This window comes from Cricetulus griseus (genome assembly GCF_003668045.3).
Source record: "Cricetulus griseus strain 17A/GY chromosome 1 unlocalized genomic scaffold, alternate assembly CriGri-PICRH-1.0 chr1_0, whole genome shotgun sequence".
NCBI lineage: Eukaryota > Metazoa > Chordata > Mammalia > Rodentia > Cricetidae > Cricetulus > Cricetulus griseus.
The window spans coordinates 9,063,941-9,086,524 of NW_023276806.1; positions in this window are offsets into that span (position 1 = coordinate 9,063,941).

The following is a 22,584-nucleotide window of genomic DNA, read 5'->3' on the forward strand; positions in this document are numbered from 1 at the left end:
GTAGGTGTGCAATGAAAAATAATAAAGGTATTATTCTTTGGTTTTGGTCAGTGATGAAGTAATACTTCCTTGTCCTTTGTTTTCACTGAAATGAAAACAGAAGTGAAATGTGTTCTATATAGGTGCTTAGGTACATATCATTCATTAACTTTCTAGTTTAATAATGAGCAAAATTCACAATGTTGTGATAATTAACATACTGTGACCCCAAGAGGTTTCATAAAAAAGTTGGTTACTCCATTAACTTTCATGGTACTATACAACTAGTGTGTGGATCTTGACAGACCAGTCACCACTGTAGTCCACGGAGTCTACACCTGGGTAAGATTGCTAATTATTTTTCTTCTGCATGAAGTATCAGCTTTATTTTTTTTACAAAATGGCCTTCAGAATAGAGTCAGACCACAGAAGAGGAAAATAGTCATAAGTTATCCAGCAGAGGATTGGTGTTTTTTTTTTTTTTTTTAAAAAAAAAAACCTCAAAAATCCCAGGACCAAATAAATAGATAACAAATGAATGAATGAATGACATCATACTGAAACACATTGACAAGGAATTTCTCTTTCTTTCCTTTTTGAATGAAAATAAATTCTTCTCTTACACAATGGATCCCAGTCATGGTTTCCCTTCCTCCACTTCTCCTAGCTCCCTCTACCTCCCTTATCACCCAGATCCACCTGCTCCGTTTCCCTTCAGAAAAGTGCATTCCTCCAAGAAACAACTAAAAAAGGTACAACAAGATAAGGTAAAACCCTCATACTGAGAATAGACAAGGCAAACCAATAGGCGAAAAAGAGTACCAAGAGCAGACAAAAAAGTCAGAGGCATACCTGCTCCTGCTGTTAGTGGTCCCACAAAACACCAAGCTAACAGCCACAACATACATGCAGAGGACCTAGTACAGACCCTTAGAGGAACTGTGCTTGCTACTTCAGTTTCTATGAGTCCACAGAGTCCTGTTTATTTGGTTCAATGTGCCATGTTCTTCTGGTTCCTCCACACCATCTGAACCCTGCCATTGTTCCTCCACTTGTCTGTAGGGTTCCCCAAACTCAAAGTGTAGGGATCCAATGAAGACCTTCAATTCAGACTTGATCTTCAATTCAGCCTAATATTTGGCTATGGGTCTCTGCAACTGCTCCCACTTGCTGCCAGAGGAAGTCTCTCTGATGAAAACAGGACAAGACGGTGATCTATGAGTAAAGCAGAATATCATTAGTAATCATTGGAACATTAAAATCATTTTCCTTTCTCTTATGTATTTATTTCTTTTTGTTTGTTTAGTTATTGGATAGTCATGTTTGGGTCTACCCTAGGTCGCTGTGCTATCTAGTCTCTGATTCCTGACCATTATGCTGTGTCAGGTGTGGGGAATACAAAGGAGTTTGAATTTGTATTCCCATGATCACTCCTTTGAGATTTCCTTTTACATAAGTCAGAACGGCTGAGAATAAAACAAACATGAAGGTAAAGACAGTGTGGATGTGGGAAAGGAGAACATACATTCACTGCTCCTGAGATGCAAACTAATGCAGGTACCATGGAATCAATGGAGAGGTTTCCTCAGCAAGCTGAAAATATGACCTAGCTCTGCCATTCCTGAGTGTATTAATCAAGGATACTGTATCGTGCAACAGGGATACTTGATTGTTTGAGTTCATTGCTGTATTCACAACATCCAATAAATTAAAACAACATGGGCATTCAACAGTTGATGAAAAGATAATGAAAACATGGTACATATACACATTGGAATATCTCTCCAATGAAAATAAAAATGAAATTACAAAATTTTCAGGTAAATGGTTGTTACTGTAAATAATCATTTGATGTAAATTAAGTCAGAGCAGAAAGAAAAATGCTGCAGGTTATCTACCATATGTGGATACTAGATTAGAGTCTTGATATGTGTGTGCTTATATTGGAGTATTCATCAAAATCAGGAAAGTAGTAAGGGTCAGTGAGTGGATGGAGATTTCAAGGACGGGAAGATAGAATGATGGTAGGTATGAAAGGAGAAAAGGGGAATAATGACCCAGAAATTATTAAGTGAGGTGGAAAATGGAAAGATATAGTAGACTTCATTATGGGGAGAAATAGCTAGTGATAAACAACTTTGAAAATTTAATCCAGAAACTTACTACCACAAAAGAGTACTGAAACATTCATGGAGACACATATTTAAAGTGAGTTTAAATGCACTAAACCTATAATAGAGGATTTATGCCTCTCAAAGACACCATAGGATATCAAATAAAAGGCCCAGCACCAGGTGAAATTGTAGCACCTGCTATCTGTCAATATAAACTTATTCAGAAACAAGATCTCTGCATGCATTAAAATAAATATATGTGATAAATGAATCAGCATAAGTCATAATACTAAAAATACTGTCTTTATAAGGAATGGGGTGTTTGGACACAGTGACACAGACAGGCAGACAGATACACAGAAATAAGAGGAATTCTATAAGATGATGGTGCACTGGTGGAGGGGAGTATATGTAAGCCAAGGGATAGCAAGGCTGGTGAGCCATTAAAAACTCAGGCAGGAACAGAGAATGACACACTCCAAAGCTAATAGGAAAAAGCATGGCTCTGCCAATGTGTGTCTTTGCTCTCAACTTAACTACTAGGAAAGAATAACTGTGGTCTTTTAAGGCTCTATATTTGTGGTAGTTTCTCAAGGGCCTAGGAAATGAATATAATTGTATCCCTGAATGCTATCCACTGTATCCTAAATCTCTTATGTAAAAATAAGAAAGTATATTAAACCCCGATGAGTGATTCACCTTTGAATTTGTCCACAATTTCCTATTCATAACATAATAAAAATTTCATCATTTCTCAGTTCCAGGAAACTAGTCTGAACTTTGGCAATTTCAGATATTATTTTTTAGAGATAATGGATACATTTTTCTTTTTTTGCTTAGCATACATAAAATATGTTTATGTGTACACATTGAGGCCTAAAAGCATAAAAGTTATCACAGCAAATTTGTATCAAACATTACATGCAAGATTATGTTTTTATTGGGATTTATAGATATACATAAATACATTTCTTGGTCTAAAATTTAGCATTACTACCCATATTTCTCCAAAAGGATATATAGTATTAACTATCAGATCATCAAATGTATCATTTTATCAAGATTCATTCAAGGGAACTATAGACATCATTCAATATCAAAACATTTACTATCCCCCCATCAATCCCTAGATTATTAAAATATTACTCAAGAAAACACTTTAGCATTTGAAAGTCTACCCACCACAGAGAAAGCATCATATAAGTTAACAAAAGCATCATAAATACATTTCAGGAGTATTTTCAGGAGTATATTCAGGAAAATAGTCCTTCAATAAAAAGGAGTATTTTGAAATTTCTTGCATATATATTTTGAAACACCTCTGGTGATAGTTAATGTTTTTTCTCAACAATTTCTTGACACAATATAGAGTCACCTCAGAAGGGTGACACAATATAGAATTATCAAAATTAGGTTGACCTGTGGCTATATATCTCTGGAGTGGTGCTTCATTATGTTAATTTGAATATGAAAACTGCACTTTAATGTGGGAAACACCATACCCTAAGTTTTAGGTCCTGTACGCTATAAACATCAAGAAAAAAAAAAAGCAGAGAGTAAGCTGCGTACTAAACTTGCATGCATGCATTATCGCTCTGTTCTTGTTTCAGGTTACTTCCACCTTGATTCCCCTGCTCTGATGATTGTAATTGGGAATTGTGAGCTAAATTCAACCTGTACTCTTTTATTCTCATCAGAGTACTTCATCCCAGCAGTGGGATGAGACACTGAGACACAATGATTCTGAGAAGTGGGGGCACAGCTGTGATAACCCTGACTAAATACCGTTAATCCTTTGGAAATGCTCAGTTACACAGAGTGTCAAAGGCTCTGCTTTGTTTGTGGAAAAATTAGAAATTGTTCCAAACAGAGCTTTATGGGCCATTCTGGAGGCATCTGGAAGACAAGAATGGCCCATTCTGGAGGGATCCCAGTAGACAAGAATGGCCAGAGAAATATGAACATTGGAAGGATGGCTCCGGAAGTTTCAGAGAGTAAGACGAACTCTATCAGGAGGTCATCCATAAGATCGTTTGGCCAAGAATATGGACTCATTCTACTCTTGTTCTGAGAACCTGTGTGAAGCTGAATTTACAGATAATGGATGAATATGTTTGACAAAGGAAATCTCAAGGCAGAATATTGCTCAGGCCTGTACTGAGTGAGCGTTTTCATTAACAAAGAAATCAACATGATTGCAGAGAAAGTTCTGAACAGGAAAACTATCCTCAAGGCAACATCCTACCCTTTGGAGGAGGCTTCTTCTCATGAAGATCCAGATTTATTTTAGGAAGAAAGGCTAGGTTGACTGCATTCCCTGCTCCTAAAACAACTGCCCAAGACACTCCTTCCCCAGAGCCAGCACACAGCAGCAGATACAGCGTTGGTTTCAAGGGGCCAGGGTACAGCTTAAACTGGTACAAGAATTTGGCAATACATAATCATAATCCACATGATACTAGATTGGCAGGATTAAGGAGCCCAAGGAGAGACACAGAGACCATGTGCTTGTTGTGTGGCATGGTTACAGTCTCTGTGGAAAGGCTCTGAGAGACATGATATGGAACAGTGAGGGTGATGCTGCAGTAATAATGAAGATATCATTATGTTAAATACACCAAGACTATGAGATAACTGCCAAGGACAGTTGAAGGAAAAGACTGGCACCATCCTGAAAGAGAAGTCTGTTTGCTACTTGTTGCAGCACTGGAGGAGTTTGTAGCAAATAAGCAATTCTTAGAGCCCAGAATTGCATTATGAGAACCAAATGCTGGACACAGAGTTGCAGGATTAGTATTTGCAAGGATTTTGGGTCCTGTTGATATTACTGGTGTGTCCCTGTTCTTCCCTTTGTATAGCAATGTTTACTTGGGGCATTGTATGCTGGAAATTTGTAAGAGATTTTATAAATCTCAGTTACAATGCTGGGATTTTTAAAGGTGACAGAGACTTTTAAAGTTGGTCTATGTGTTACATTGAGAGAATATATGCAGTTTCAGGCAAGGGGTGGGATGTTTTCACTTAGAACTGTTGTGATTGGTTTAAAGTTGACAATAAAGAGAGAGAATGTTATAGTACATGTCAATTATTAATTTGCCACATCAATAATTACCAGGGTAAAAAGGTTTTTTGGAGGAGTTGTGTCTATTAGGTTATCCTTTGGACATGTTTGCGGGTCATTTGTCTCAATTGTATTGGTGGGAGTAGACTCAGCCTCAGAGTGGGCATTACCATCCCCCAGATCAGGTCTTGGAGTATAAAGGAAGAAAGTAGACTAATTAAAAAGATGGATGCATTCGTTTTCTCTGTTTTTTATTGTGTATGTGACCAGCTGCTTAAGTTCCTGCCATGACTTCCTCAAAGAATGGATTGTAGTCAGTAAGTGTGAACTAAAATACACCCCTTCTCTCATTAGCTGTTTTTTACAAGATGTTTTGTGACAAAGAAAAAGAATTGGGGCAAAGAAGCCCTCCTCTAGACATTTCTATCCAGATCAGTACTAACAGCAGAGCATCACAGGAACTTTTCTTTACTAAATTGAAGGATTACCTAATATATTTGGTATTCAGACTAAAAGAATCTGTGATTCTTTCAGAATAATTACACCACAGCCTCACTGTCCTCAAACATATTACTTTTACAAGTGTGCAGTCATTGAAAAGTATGTTGTTATGTGCCACATAGATAGTTTTGTTTTTCAAACTCTGTGTGTCCTAAAATAGTCATACTACTGTGAAGGGGAATATCACACACACACACACACACACACACACACACACACTAAATATATATATATATATATATATATATATATATATATATGAAAAAGAGGATATGATTTCAAAAGTGAGCAAGGCAGAGTGTGGAAATGGCAAGCATTAGAGAGAAGAAAAGTAAGGCAAAGGAAAAATAATGCAATTAAATTTTAATTTAAAGATACAAAATTATTAATAAAATATCTCTTTACTAAAGATTAATGTGCCTTTTCTTAAAATCCCTAGAGTCATTCTTTGTCTCCTTCTCTTTCTCCCTCTCTCCATATTTTTGTCTGTCTATGACCAACAAGGTGAGAAATGCACACAGGATTAGAAATTTGAGGCTATCCAAATCAACAAAAACAAACAGAATCAAGCTTTGTCCTTATTACCTATGAACCAAATAAGTTACGTCGTTATAATTTATATATGTATTGTTTTGCCCTCACCTGTAAAATAACATACTAATAGACTAAATTATAGGGCTTTGTCAGAATTAAATGAATAATCCTACAGGTATACTTAGACAGATTATAAAACAAATAAACATTAATTTGTATAAATGACAGAAAAAGGGAATTTGCAGATTTCTGGCCATGTACATAGCATCACTGAAATGTCCCTGTACAAATAAACCCTAGAAGAAACTAAACATCACTCGGAAACAGGCCCGGATCTCTTTTCATGATGTCTAAATGTTTCTTGAAATCATATTCTAAACCAAAGGAAAGATATGATGACTTGGACATTATTAGGGGGAAAATGTGTATAAGAAACAAGGACAAGGTACAGTCAGTTGGCAGGAAGATACAAGGAATGTGTATGCCTGTTTTCTGTTGTTTTCCACTGAGTGAGAGCTACCAGTCTTGACGCACCAGTCTGTTAACTATACACATCCCAATGTATAATTATGTTTTTCATCACCAGACAAATTAGATTGATGCTTAAATCACCTCTTCTTACATTGGCAATTCCTCTTAGCAGCCAATCCCTCTAAGGAAGTTGGAGAATACATGTCTAGTGCTCTTGTGATTTCTCTGTCAGTAATATGTTTGCCTCAAAGGCAAGAGGATCTGTATCAAAGGCAAGATCTTGCTCAAAGGCAAGGGGTTTTGATCTCCAAAATCCACACCAAGATGAGAATGTTCCTTGATGCCTAGTCCTAATCATACCTGATGCTGATTTTCAGGCTCTTAGGGGAGAAAAGTAATGAAGTCTTACCCAGCTATGAATCTGTGAGCTTCAGTGGGGACCAGTCTGGTAAGATGTGACCATTGGTTCGACAATGTCATGAAAGCTCCAAGAGTCATCAACAGCTTTCTTTTTTTATTTAGAAACAATCTTATTTTACATATCATTCACAGTTCCCTTCTCCCTCCCATCCTCCCATACCCCCATCCATCCCCTGTCCCAACCCCCATCCACTCCCAGGGAGGGTGAGGCCTCCCATGGGGGGTCATCAAAGTCTGTCATATCATATGAGAGCCTAGGCCCTCCCCCATGAAACTAGGCTGAGAGACTAGCTGTCAGCAAGGGAAACCCATGACATATGCTCTAAATCTAACCAAGAACTCATAACTTGAGAATGCATAGATTCTAAGGGGAACATATTAATATTAGTTTTCTAAATCAAAACAGTATAAAACTATATTCAGTATAAAGCTATGATATTCTAATATAACTTCAAAATATTTATTTTAGACTTACTGATTAATAATAATGACAAATCATTTGGCACACAAAATGCCAGAACTATAACCACAGAATTCCCTTACCATTCAGTATAGCCTAATTGGTGAACTTCAGGCCTATGATAAGACTTATCACAGAGATTGACCAACACTCCTGAACATGGCTTCTTCAGTGGTGATGGACACATAGGTACACATCTTCATACATAATGGTCATATCAAACATACATATATGGACAAACACATGCACCTGCACGCAGATATAAGCCCCCATGAAAAGTCTAAAAAAGATAGTTTCTTAAGCATGAAATAATTTCTCATACTTTATTACTGCAAAGTGCATATATTTGTATTTCTATTTAAGGAAACAATTTTGATAGTATATATGCCACTGCATTTCTATTGAAAAAAGACAAATTTTAATGTAAAGATTTTTATCATGGAGCCAACTGGAACATTTATTGAATATATCTATCCTTCCTGTCCATTTCACCTGTTGTTTCTTAATCGAAACCCCTAACAAACTGTTTATACTTTCTGTATGTGTTCAGGGTGCATATATGAACATGTGTACATATGAACATGTCAGTGCATGTGTGTACCCATGTATGTAAACATTAGAGGTCAGTGCCAGGGGTTTTTCTCTGTTGGCCCCCACCTTATTTTCTGACACAACACATCCTGATGAGAGTGAAACGGATAGAGCTAAAGTAGTTAACAAGAAGGCCTGTGGGAACACGCCTTGCTTCAGCTCCCACTCCAAACTGCCAAGAGAAGATTACAGATGGGCGCTTCTTTTTCCTGATGTTTATGGGGGTTTAGGGGTGCAGATTTAAATCCTTGAGTTTACTTGGCCAGCACTTTAAAAACCCAGCTACATGCTCAGTCCTAACTTTTCTTCAAAATCCTGCAATAAAATATTTCCCCTCCCCAAACTTATGTCAAACCCTCCTTCACTTCTCTATCTAGATGGAGAAAACATTACCTATGAGAGTGCAGAAAACGAACTTGTGTTAAACTTAATACAGGATTTCTGAGTCCTAAACATTTATTATATTGTATCTTTTCCCATTTTGTCTAATCTTACTCATGTCAAAGTGTTTCAAATTTCAAATTCCATTGTTCAGTATTTTTCAACCAGTGTTTTCTGGGGAATAAATATTAATAAGAAAAGATAATGAAATGTGCTTTCAAAAACTAAACTTTCCACTAAAATAATTTGTTTCTTTTTTCAAGAAATCTTTATTAAAAGTAAAAATGTCTAGACTTCTGTCAATGTCAACCCAAATTATGTTATAGAGGATTAAGTTAATCATGGATAGAAGTATAAGAATGGCTCCATGTCAATCACTGTGATTAATTCTGAGTAAATGTGGCACCCATTCAGGTACATTCTATGTTCGTGGCAAACACCAAGTATAAATATTGAAAATAAGAATCCACACTGAGGATCAGGGTGGAAAATCATATCAGGATTTTTCCCTTCTACACCCAGGAAGCTCGCTTATTTCTCTTTCTCACTGTCTATAATTTGCATGCCTTTAGTACAGCTTTTGGAATAGACTAGAAGAATTTAAGAATTTTTGTTCAGTTTAATGCCTTGTGAACATCATCCCATCCATGACTTGAGAATTTCCCTTCATTCTGTTTAGGCATCTTTGTGGGAGAATAAGAAGTGACAATGATTTTCTCAGGAAGATCTCCTGTATCTAAGCAGTTTGATACTCAGAGATGCAGAGCATGTTGCCATGTTACTGCAGTAGAAAATAAGAGAATGAAGTCCCTGACTTTTTCACTTAAAGGTTCAATCATGACATTGTGCTAATGTTAATTTCAAATAGAATGCCCTTGCTTCCCACATTAAAAGGGAGGAGAAAAGGGGGATGATATGATTGTTCAAATCTTTGCATTCATGAATATTCATGAGAATGGATGGTATGGGGCTCAAAGCACTCATTGCATTTGTTTAAATATTCCTTTATGACTTCCAAGAGTAATTAATAAATTCTATGAGGAAATATGTCTGATATTATAACTTTTATGCATAAATGCCCATTTTAAAGTGTTATGTCACCTATAACCATTAAAAATAGTAGAGCTTTGAAAGACTCCAGACACTGAGATATTTTCAAAGTGTCATTGTGTTTGAGTTTTCCTGTTGTATATGTGAAACACGTTTCTAGAAAAGTAATTCATAGCTGCATAATTACTTTTAGAATAGTTCATCATAAGCAAATATTGACAGGGAAAATAAGATTATAAATGGCAGAGATAGCAAAAATAGAGCTTTAAATGTAGAATGTGAAATCTTAAATCCTGTTATTAAAATAATATGTAAGTTCAAAATTAATGAGGAAAAGTTCATCATCATTTGACTGAGAGTAACTACTGTGCAGCAACTTACAACTTAGGTATGTACAACATTAATGATAAATTTTACTCTACTAACGGGTACTCAATATGTGGAAAATAACATCCCAATCACCAAAGGTCAACTAAATTGGACAGTCAACAGCCATTTGTGTCAGGGATGTCAGCAGTACCATGCTCTTTGTCTTGAGACTAATAGAATATTTGGTTCAACTTGATAGAATTGATAAGGACTGTTTACTTGAGGGGTTTGGAGTATAGCTCAGTAATAGAGCTCTTGTAGGAAATACACCTAGCCCCAGTATTGATGCCTAAGAGCAATAACAAATAACTTAATTAATTGAAACAAATCTTCCCTGAAAAATATGTAGTCACATCCTAAGATGGTAGAAATAAATCATTTACATGTTATTGTACTCTCATTAATTTGTGTACTAGAAATAATAAATATACCATCCATTGGGAAAGGTGAAAATTTCATCACAGCACATTAGGCTATTTTATTTATAAATGTTATAAGCTAAAACAACAAACATTAGAAAACTCAAAACTGTATTGAGATACCAATAGAAACTACGCAGTTTGCAGGGAGAACAATAAGAATGTCTTTGCTTATTTTCTATGTACTCATCAGAACTCTAAGGCTAAGGCTTTAGAGATTAATCATTTTTACTTTGTTCTTTCTTTATTGAGATAAAATTTCACATAGGCCATGCTGGCTTCTAGCTAGCTACATAGCTCAACCTTTCCTTGAACTCCTAAGTGTTATTAAGTGATTGCAGTAAAATTGCATACCACAATGCCTAGTTAAAAGACATATATTATATTTGATTCCTAAACTGATGTTAGTAGATATTTATAAACCAGGAGAAAATCCAGAAGATTTCTATTTAGAAAACATTTACATGTTTGAGATCTATGTTTCATAGTAATATGGCTTTTGCTTTATAATTTATAGCAATATTTCTATACCTAAAGATATTATATTGCTAATGGGAGTTTTTCAAATCTTTGTCTTTTGTACTTTAATGAAATTGCTTTAAAAACAATAAAATATTTACAAATACAAATGGCTGGACAGGTAGCTTAGAAAATAGAAAAGCTGATGCATTGATGAATTGATATGTAGATAGATAGGTGATATATGCCAAAGAGATAGATAATGCATGGATTATAGACAGATAACAGATGATTACAGAGAAATATAGATAAAACATAATTCAAGCTAAATGATGGTAAGCCAAGAGATAATATAGGATACACAAAGGATGGTTGATAGATGATATGTGATATACAGACAGATAATAGATGGATTGAGTTAATATCATAGACATGTAGATAGGCATAAATAGACATGACGTCACTGCAGACAAGGACCAGGGAGTCTGACTACACATTGTCACTCCTCCCTATGGAAAAATTTCCAAAACTATTGAGCAGTACTCCATTTATGGAGCAGAATAAGCAAATAATAATCAACTTTTCAACTATGTGTAAACTGTGCCCAAAAATACTCACTTTAAGAGGTGTGTCAAAAATCATATAGACATACTGCTTAGCAACAACTACGTCTCTTTCATTTGGAATTTTTTGACAAATATGTCAGCAAAAGATCTCTATACATTTGGCTATTACCACCAGTGAAAATTTATGTCCTGCTATAATGAATCAAAGCTAACAAAACACATAGCGTAACAAGAATAAAACAGCATCCATTAACATAATTTGAAACTACAAACAACGCACTGAAGAGAGGCTCAGTTATCCCTTGTTATAATATCCTCTTTGAACTTTCATACAATTTTATAGTGTCAGCAAGTAAATCGCATATCTTACTTTATGAAGAGGATAATGCAGTCCAGGTAATAATTTAAAATTCTGGATATTTTCCAGGAAGTCAAAATCTATTTATAGTAGTTGGCAAATGGTTACCAACAAAAGATTACATTCATCATGCAACATACCAAGAAATGTATTGGCTGAAAGCAAATACAGATTCAGCAACAAACTTTAACTCTAGTGGCATCCAATACCCTGAACAGAAGATAAACATATTCTGTGACAAGCACAATGGCAGATAATTTGAAAGACTGGACTCGTATTGCATAGAGATATATGGCATATATCCATATATCCATTTGCATTGAATACATATAATTTTACACTTATTGTAAAATATATTTCTTGCCATATATGTAGATTTTTGGTAAAAGTAAACAAATTGTATCACTTGATTCATTCTGGATATCAGTGTAGAAAGTACAGTAAAGATGTCTGCTAGGATAAGAGAATGGTGACTTCCCTTCCTCCTAAAAAATGCATTCCAAATTATTTCCATTGTTACTCTTTCTCCTGAAGAAATGACTTGATTTATTTATGTTCAGTTTAGCAGCACAAAATGTTTTTTTTTTTCATTCCAGATAAAACTTGTAAACTCGAGTGGGATTTGAGCACTCTACTAGTTACACTACACCAAACTCAGGAGCTGTAAGTTCTCAGTTCTACCGCCTCTCAAGCTAACATCTTCTGGCTGAAGCCAGTGATCAAAAATACATATACTTTTTCTGTTAAAGTTTGTTTTCTGCTGCTCAGAACTTGGTTCTCAACAGAATGAAAACGAAAAGCATAAATAAGTAAATAAATGGTTTGTATTTGAACTCTAGTTTTCCTTCCAGTGAAGCCAGCCACAGTCTGCCACATCAGTTTCAAAGCGGCAGTGACGGCAAGAGTAACAGCTCTGGCTTAATGGGCTGTTAGACAGCTCTCTACAGTGGGTTCTCTTGTCCATTTTATAAATAAAGATAGACACTGTCAGAAAGAGACTGAAAATAGGACTCTGAGCTTTCAATTCTAAAGCCATGTATACTCTTAAACAACTGGAATACACATTCAAGGTATGTATTGATATTAGAAATTTACTTCATCCAAGTATGCAATAGTTCTTAAACTTTACACAATGCAATTTTATCCTTAAAGATAATTCATGATATTAGACATAGTGAAGTTAGCTTGTTCCCACACTATCTGGTTATTTCACTACAAAACAATGATGGAATGGCTAATAATAAAAAGGATATTCATATTGTATATAAGAATGTAAAATAAAACATTTTTAAAAGAATTCTGTAATTGTATTATTTAAATAGTTGCAGATGTTTTTCTTTGAAACTTTACAAACTGCTGAAAGTTTTCGTCAATGCTGAATATTTCCATGATTCATGATGTCACTAAGATATGAAATTTGTTATCAAATTAATGAGATGCTACAGATTTTCACAATCATTCAAAAATGCTTCAAAAATTTAGGAACAATAGAAATAACAATAAAAATAATATCCTAACACTAGTAAAAAGTAATAAGCTATCTGAGTCAGTAATTAGAAGGAAGGTTCTATATTGTCAACACAAACTCTGGTGACTCTGAATCTGATAAAATACAAATCTTTTGTGAGTTTTAAAGGATATTTTTAAAGAATTAACTATCTATCCCAAACTGTACAATAGTAATGACTTCAGTGTGTCACATTGAATTGAGTAAGTTGTGAAATAAATGTAAAGAATATCCTTACCTTAACGCCATTAGCAATGAAAGTAATTCTACTTGTTTTGCACAAAAGAAGTAACTCTATTTACTTCTCAAACTTAATCTTCACATTGAAGGCAATGCTTCTTGCAATCAGACACTTTAAGCATGTTAAATCATTTTTTAAATGTACCAAATAAACAAGATTGAACAAAAGACCTCCAAATCTCTATAATTTTATAGAGAAAACAATTTGAAGTTAAATACATTTAAATTATATTGGATAAACATCTTTTACCATAAAATTCTAGTGACTCAACATATTGTTTTTAAATCAGCAGTTACGTATGTACGGAAAGAAGATGTGGAAAGTGTCTGTCATTTAAAAACCTAATTTTTATTTGAAAGCAAATAAATACATTATTTTTTAGAAGAGTGGAATCCTCATACTTCACAGAGGTAACGTCCATGTGTCATTAATAGCTTGCTTCCACTGAGGGTTAATAATGATCTCCTTGGGTAAGTATGGGGGGAAACCGAGGAGAGAAGATAACATAATGAAACAATACTGTCTATTCAACACTTTAAGACACTTGAATTTTCTTCTGCCCCTATGAGGTTTAACACTTCTCATTTGTGCAATTTTTGCCTAAGTAGTCTTTCTTAGAGCTTTGTATGGGAACCTTCCATTGACTACAGATCTACAGTTCTCTCTTAAAACTTTGCACCGAATACTTCCCCAGGTTGAACTATCTGTTGCCCATTTTGGCAACCTCCATCCCTGTGTTTGTGATTTGAATGAAGAAATAGCCACAGTCACGCTCCCCAGGATTTATTTAATCCCCATCCTGATGTCATTAGCAGTGACAGGCTTAGAGTAACACTCGGGGAGATAAACAGTTTTGATATATTTCTTCAAAGAATGTGTTCTGTCAGTGAACATGTCTGAAAGCATGGAGGCATATAAACATGACTCAAGTGGGATTACTTATAAAGTATAAAATGACTCGGCCAGGAGAGGACTGCGTTTTGACAGCTTGTGGCTTGAAATTGAACATGACCCTTTTTACTCTCCTGCAGAATTTGCCTTAAGTTTTACCTATCTTGATTGGAAAGGGAAGCAGTGTGTGCTAACCACGGCAAAGTGAGGACAATTACAAATATGATTACTTTTAAAAATCAATTTAAAATGAAGACGGGGCCCTGTAAAAACAGCTTGAGGTAAGGCAGGAATTAATCAGTCTTTCTCTCATGACTTGAAGTAGCACCATCATGAAAATCTGAAGATGGATCAAGAGAGATGTTCCAAAGATCTTGTTAATTTGTTCTCTGGAGCACAGTCCTTGGCTAAGTGAATATGTATCTCATTTCCATGAACATTTAATCATGAAACTACCCATTATCCTTTATGGAATGGGTCAACAGTTTCAGCTTTTGAAAATAAATTGTTTTACTATGTAAAAAAGACCACTATGAAGAGGAATCATTTTTCAGAAACATTAAATCATGACTAAATCTATTCTTCTGGAATTGTTTCACAGGATTTCATGTATAAAATGATAGGTAAAAATCCCAAAGATGATATGTGATATGTATTTTAAGAAAATCAAAGTATTCACCTATCTTTCTTTTCTCATTTTTTAAAATGTGATACAGTCCATTTGGCTAGGTAGGCGCAAACTGAAATGCTATGATAATTAATACTAGTTGATAGCATGCTTATAAGAATTCTTTGAGGAAAAAATAGAGGACTGACAAATCAAATGGAGCATGAGCAAATATAATTCTTATAAAATTTATCTATTACCACAGGAAATGCTTGAAGTTCTCAGGAAATTTCCCCACAAATGCCTTCATAGTTTCTTTGGTAATGATGCCCTATTCTTCTATATAGACTCACTCAATTTTACATGTTGGAATTTCAGTCAACACACAATCAAATTCATCACAGCTTTTCAATTAAAATTGAATTGATATATACACATTACAAGAAAGGCAAACTGCCAGTCAACATCCTCCTTCATATAAGCTTAGAGATACGGGGTGACAGACAAGGTCTCATTCTCTGTTTTGTGCCCAGTGTCTATAGTGAGTAAGGTTTTCTTCAATTACTTCGGATGGGCCTCTTCTGTCATTGTGGAGTTACACACGAGTACTTAAAAGTGAAAAATCAAACACGAATCTTTTAAACCTTTTTAATTACTTAGTTTCTTATTTTTTCTTTTTTGTAAATTGAAATAGATTCTTTTCTAACACAATATACACCGACCACAGTTTCCCAGCTCCTCCAAGTTCTATCCTCATTTCCCCTCTCTCCCAGAGCCACTGCCCCTCATTTCCCTTCAGAAATGAGTGGGCATCCAAGAGACAACCAAAAAAGACAAAACAAGATACATTAAGACAAGAGGAAAGCCCTTATGTCCAGGCTGGACAAGGTAACCCAATAGGAGGATAAAAGTCTCAGGAGCAGGCAAAAGAGTCCCCGCTGTCCAGAGTCCCACAAAAACATCAATCTCTCAGCCATAACATGTACTCAGAGGACCTGGGGCAGCCCCATGCAGCCTCATACTTGCCAATTTAGGCTCTGTGAGCCTATTTGTGCCCCACTTAGTTGATTTGGTGGACTGTGTTCTCTTGGTGTCCCCCATCACCCCGTGTCCTACAATTTCCCCCTTCCCTGTGTTCCCAGCTCTCCAAAGGGGAGGAGGGACCCTATGGAGACTGCAAAGTGTCTGGCTGTGTGTCTGCATCTCTTCTTGCCCACTGCCAGAGGAAGCCTCTCTGATGACGACAGGACAAGGCACCAATCTAAAAGTATAGAAAAATACTAGCAATCATTTCATTGATTTTCCTCCCTCCAGCTGTCCCTTTATCCCTCCGTCTCTCCCTCCCCCTCCCTTTGTTTCTCCTTCCCTCCCCCTCTCTCTCCCTTTTTATTTTTCAGTGTTTGGTTCTACACAAGGTCTCGGGGCTATCCAGTGCCGGGTCATCCAAGCAGTATAAGGTGTGAGCTCCCTCTGGTGGCGTGGGCCCCAAGTTAACCCAGATATTGGTTGGCCACTCGCACAAGTCGTGTTCTACAATTGCCCCAGTATATCTTGCAGGCAGGACAAGTTGTAGGTAGAGTATTTTGTGGCTGGGTTAGTGTGCAGGTTTCTCTTTTTTAGCCTTCAGAGTACTGTCCTGCGCCAAGGATCCTAGAACCTATTGTTGACGGCTCCTTGCGGGCACCAGCTCAAAGGGTCTACTTCCAGTGACCTGTGTGGCTGTCATCCTAGACAATGGGGCCTTGCTGCAAATTTTCCGAAAGTAACCAACCCTGCTTCCTAGAATTAGCCTGATTTGTTTGAGGACCGCTGAGGGTCTTCTTTGGCAAAAAACTCAACTAAACGCAATCCATGCCCACCAGTGGCAGTCTGAACAGTTCAGACTTTGTATTCGCGATTACTAGGAGTCATAACTTGGGTCACTGTCATAGGTTCAAATTTCCACAGCACTAAGGTTTCCACACCACCCCCAAAATTCTTCCCAATTTCAAATTATTTAATTGATTAATGCTTATTAAGTGACTCATTTCCCTCAACATGTGCCAATTTTCCTTGAAGAGCGCATCCATAGAATCTGCTGCCTTTTGCCACTTAAATTAGACAATGACCTTTCTCCTCTATTTAATTTGGACAAAGTTCTCGTCCTCCAGTTAATGAGAAGAAGAGTTGTGTAGTCAATTTTCTAGTCAATTTCATTATACTTTATTACCTGTTTTTTTAATTTTTTATTTTCTAGCAGTCATGGATACACAAACACTCACATGCATGTGTTACATATGTATGTGTGTATGTATACATAGAAGACAAATCAAAATAAAACAAATTTTAACATGATGTAGCCCTTTATTCACTAATATGGACCAGAGATCTATTCCTAATACAGATTTGATTCCATATCATGTTAACATGTGCTCTTTGTCAGAGGATCCCTGAGATCAATGCTAGAATGTTTTCTCAGAAAGAATGAGGTTTTGAACTTCCTTTGGCACACAGAACTTTTTTTAACAGTGAGTTTCATTTCAGTAGCATAATAACAACATAAAATTGAAAATGAAAAATTCCATGTATCATAACATTTCTAAATTTTCAAAATAAGGAACTAAAGAGTAGCCTGACTTAACTATTTCCTGTGTTTGAGCTTCACTGTTATATGGAAAGGATAGGTTCAACAATGAGAATATTGCTTCTATTCATAACTTCACATTGTGAAGATTGACACTTGTGAAACAAATCAATGATGTAAATACAACCACAATAGGGATGATACAATCCTTCAAACCAATGATAAGTTAGTTGCACAAAGTTTTGTTCATGGCTTTTATTTACTATTTGGATATAATGCAGTTTTTCCAAAATCTCATGTTTTGGAGGCTTGGTCTTGAGCTGTTGGATCCAACCATTGATAATAGTAAATATCTTTTCTAATTTAATGAGGTAAATAATTTATAAATGCATAATTCATTGATTTAATTGGGAATGATGAACAAAGTGAGGCCTATGTGAAGGCCCTCACACCTTCCCAACCAACATGAGAGAAGCAGACTCTGCTGTGTGCTCTTAGGTCTCACCTCAAGTCCAAATGAATGGATGCCTCTGCCTTTGGCCTGGAATTCCTGAAACCATGAAGTAAAGTGAATCTTATATCCTTTAAATTGATGATATCAAATAATTTGCCCTAGCAACAAAACAGCCTTGAAGAAACTCATGATAACTAAGAGGATGTGTGTCAATGGCTTTAAACTCACTTAAAATAGTGATCATTCTTCTTGTGTCCCCTAAAGCAAAATTTTAAAGAAGCCCTATTAAACTTGTCTTACTTTTCTGTGTATGATGAATAAGAGGGTCAGGGCTTTGACTTTGTTTTGAAATGGAGAGTGTCCTACGATGCAGAATTGAAGAGAAAGTGTCATCTTTCCTATGGCAAAGAACAGAAGTGTAAGGACCATCAAGTTTTCTGTAAAGGAGGAGGGTGACTTCAAGTATTTGACAGCTGGAGCCCTTGACATTTATACATTTTCTCCTTTCTCCTGGCCCTGCCCCCTAGGAGAAAAGAAAGATGAAAAGGACTCATAAGAAATGTAAGTGATCTTTATTGACCTGTGACTTTTGTAGCACTATGGCCTCTGGCAGGTGATTGTAGAAGGCATTTCTTCTTGAAAGAGGTAAGGGAATTGAGTGCTGCCCTAAAAGAATGTGTGTGCATGCATGTGCTCAGAACTGAAGGATTTTGGAGGAACAGTGAGGAAATCTGAAAGAATTAGGAAAGAAAAGGAAAACTGTAATGTATTTTTCTGTTTGAAAAGAAAAATGGAAGTCTTGATATTCTTTAAATTACAGATACTTATATTTAGTTATTCTCTATACTTCTCTAATTTTCCTTTAGATGAGCCAGTATTTTTCCCCAAATAATTTTCATTCATAAATATAGTAAGTAAACTGATATTGAACTAAAAAAGTCTCTCAGCCTTTAAAGAACATTTGCTCTCTCTCTCTCTCTCTCCCCCTCCATACTTTCCTCCTCTCTGTGTGCATTCATGTCTGTGTGTGCTTTGGCACATATAGAGGTCAGAGGTCAACTTGAGATATCCTTTCCCAAATGCCATCGACCCTTTTTCTTTGAGAGAGAGTGTCTCTCTTGGGAACCTGGACTCATTTGCCTGAAACAGTCTGATTGTTCAGCACAACCTAGGGATCTTCCTGTCTCCATGCTAGATTTACAAACATGCACTGCTACGCCAGCTCCTGACTTTTTGTGTGAGTTCTAGGCATCGGATTCGAGGCCCTGTGTGTTTCAGACAGCACTTTATGGGCTCAGGTATCTCAGGTATCTCCAGCATCTCTAAAAACACTTTCTCCAAAGTGATACCCATTAGCTGAAGACAGGAGGCTTTCATGTTGCCATAGAAACAAGTGAACTAGATCACAAATCCTGTCCCCCTTCAAAAAAAATGCAGGCTATAAAAGTGCATAAGGCATGTTTGGGAAAAGAAAGTAAGAATATTTCCTTTTACCTGAGCTGATACATTTTTTAAATAGACCCCATAAAATAGTCATTATAACTTTCTATAAATTGAATGTTTTACACAGAAAAAGCAACACAATGGAAGAAGATGTATTTTAATGACAGATTCATTTCCCTGTAGAAAACTACTTAAATATAGTAATAAAAACAGGGAAATTATTTCATCTATATTTCCTTTAACCTTTCATGGCATCTACTCTGGTTTGCTCAGAGAGAATCATTTTATGCATACATAAGCAGACACTGTCAAATTTAAACTAAGAGATGAAAGGGAAAATCAACCTTAACATCATCAATACTCCCTGCTGTACAATCCTCCTCAATCTATTTTTTTGCCTTAGTTCACAGAAACGTTTCATATAAGAATATGAAAAAGACATCCCTGCCCTGTGCTTCTCCCTTGCTGTTGCTCCTGCCTATCGATCTCACCTTCATGTTTCATCCCAGGAGCTGCGGGACCAGACCCCAGTGCCAGTGTCAGCAGCAGCTGCCTCTCAGCCAGATCTGCCTAAGGGGAAGCGATGGGCTGTTTGCTGGTCTAGTGGGGCCTACTTTGCTCTGGTTCAAAAATCATGCTGTAGAGAAGCTGACACAAGCTCTCTGTGAAATGTCCTGCCTAGCAGCCATCTTGAAAAAGAAACAGTTTTCTTGAGCAACTCACTCTCTGGGAAAATGAACCTTTAAGGAAACCAATTGAAAAAGAAAGAAAGGAAAGAAAAAAAGAAAAGAAAGAGAGAAAGAGAGAAAGACAGAAAGAAAGAAAGAAAGAAAGAAAGAAAGAAAGAAAGAAAGAAAGAAAGGAAGGAAGAAAGAAAGAAAAAGAAAGAAAGAAGCACCAACAATAGCTGGATTTTAGAGGATATAATCACTCATACATGTGGGTATTACTTAGAAAATGACAGATACTCTACAGTTTTATTTGTTTTTCAAAAAGCAACTCCACTCACATTCCTCAGGAAAGTTAAGTATCCCCTTGGCAAATTTTGAGTGCTAATTTTAATATTTGTAGTTATCTTTAGTCAAGGTTATTGTAGGTACCCATCAGGGCAAAAGCGTTGTGGTTGATGAAGCACTTACCAGCAAGGCACTGGGTTTTCTTTCTTCTCAGATGTTAGCAAATATGAAAGAAAGGGATATGGATCAATGGAAACTCAGATTTAAGTGTTTTCTTGATAAAATCCAAAAGGCTTTCTCTTTGGGTTGTGCCAGAATGAGCATGGAGACAAATGACTTGTGAGTTCTTTTTAATCTTATAAAGCTCCTTTCTCACAATCCTGGCTACTGACTGTAGCTAACAAAGCTAAGTGTTCCACAATTTCTGATGTCAGGGATCCAGAATGTAAATTCAAATAAGGAACAAATGAAATGCAAAATCTTTTGGAATAGCCACTATGTATGCTGGGACTTCACCAAAATATGTCTAGTTTTCATAACAAGCTTTGGATATCTCCTTCCTTAATATTGATTTAATAATATTACTTTAATATTGATTTAATTTTATATATTTATATATATAATATATATATATATATATGTTGAAATGTTACAAAGATTTTGTAAACCCTGCACTATTTGCTCTCAATTTTCCAAAAACTTAAGGACTCTGATCTCCAATTTATTTGAAATTCTTCTCATAGTCTTTATTTGTTCCAGTTTTAAGTCTTACTTTTCTATTTTAGCTTAAAAAATGAGCCAATACTTCAATACATTAGTAATTTGAGCAGTGCTGTACCACACAGGCATCAGTCTACAAAGGATATGGTTCATATCATCAGGAAAAGAAGCCAAACTCTGGCCCCACATTCCATGAAAGCTGTAAACTAAATCACTTTGATCTTCCTCATTTTCTCCACTTTGATTCTCACGCAGTATTTACATCCTCTTATGTTTATGTGACCTTGTGAACCCACGCCAGTTTCTACAGACAGCCCATGAAAACAAGCAGCATGTTGTTAAAAACCAAGCATGCTTTAATAAGTCTGCTAAAAGCTGATAGCATTTCCCAGACTATACGAAGCATTAATTATCCCTCCTCTTTCCTGAGTCAAAGATTGTAAGAAAAGGAAAGGGCACAACCTTAGTCCATCTCTGAGGCAAAGTTGCAGCAACAATAAGAAAAAATCAAATTGTATTTGTTAAAATGTTGAGGTTAACATGTGATGACTTCCTGCAAATGTCTCACTTGGCCACACATTTGTTTACAGTGATGATAAACAAATTCAACAAAGATACAAGGATTTGACTAAAAGTATATGTTTGAAATACATTCTGAAATAGAAATAGACTCTCAAAGTAAACAATGAAAAGTTCTTCTATGCACACTTCCAGATGAAAATTCATCAATTTGGAAAAAAAGGAAGCATTTGAAAGTGTTTCAATTTGATGTGCTATTATCTGAAAACAGTTCATTAAGATGAAGAAAAGTAAGTGTATTTTGAATTGATGTAAGGTAAATTCTGATGCAATTCTTGCACTTGGTTTGTGTAATAGTCATAGAAACATTAAGTAGACACAGAACTTCAAAGAAACAGGACTGAGACACCAAAATTTAAAAACGTCGTCCAGCAACAATGGTGAAAACACTACTATAGCTACGCGTGCAAACACTTTTTGATTCACCATCGATGTATTGTCTATTATTTATTTATCTACATTAATTCATTAACAGTTTTAGAGTGAGAAATAATTACTGTTTAAAGAGTTCTTTCAAAACCAAGAGAAAGAAGAAATTCGGTCTTTGTATCATGCCTTAGATCATCTGCAAAAAGGAACAAACAGATACATTTTTATCAAAGCAAGACTGTAAATTTGCTTGGAGTTGAAATATCTGTAATAAAACTAAGATAAATCACAATTTTTAAAACTAATATTTCTATAAAACTATAGCACCAATTAATAAATCTGAGTTAAACTTGACATATAGTGATAATAGTATCTCAAATTGTACTGCGTCTTTAGATGTCTTTGTTAGTATTATGTTGTATTACAATCATGCACTAAGAGCCTTTTAACAGTCTTTAATGTCTGTCTACCCGTCTTAAGTTGAAGCCACAGAAATCCTGGGTTCAGTTAGTGGGAAAATC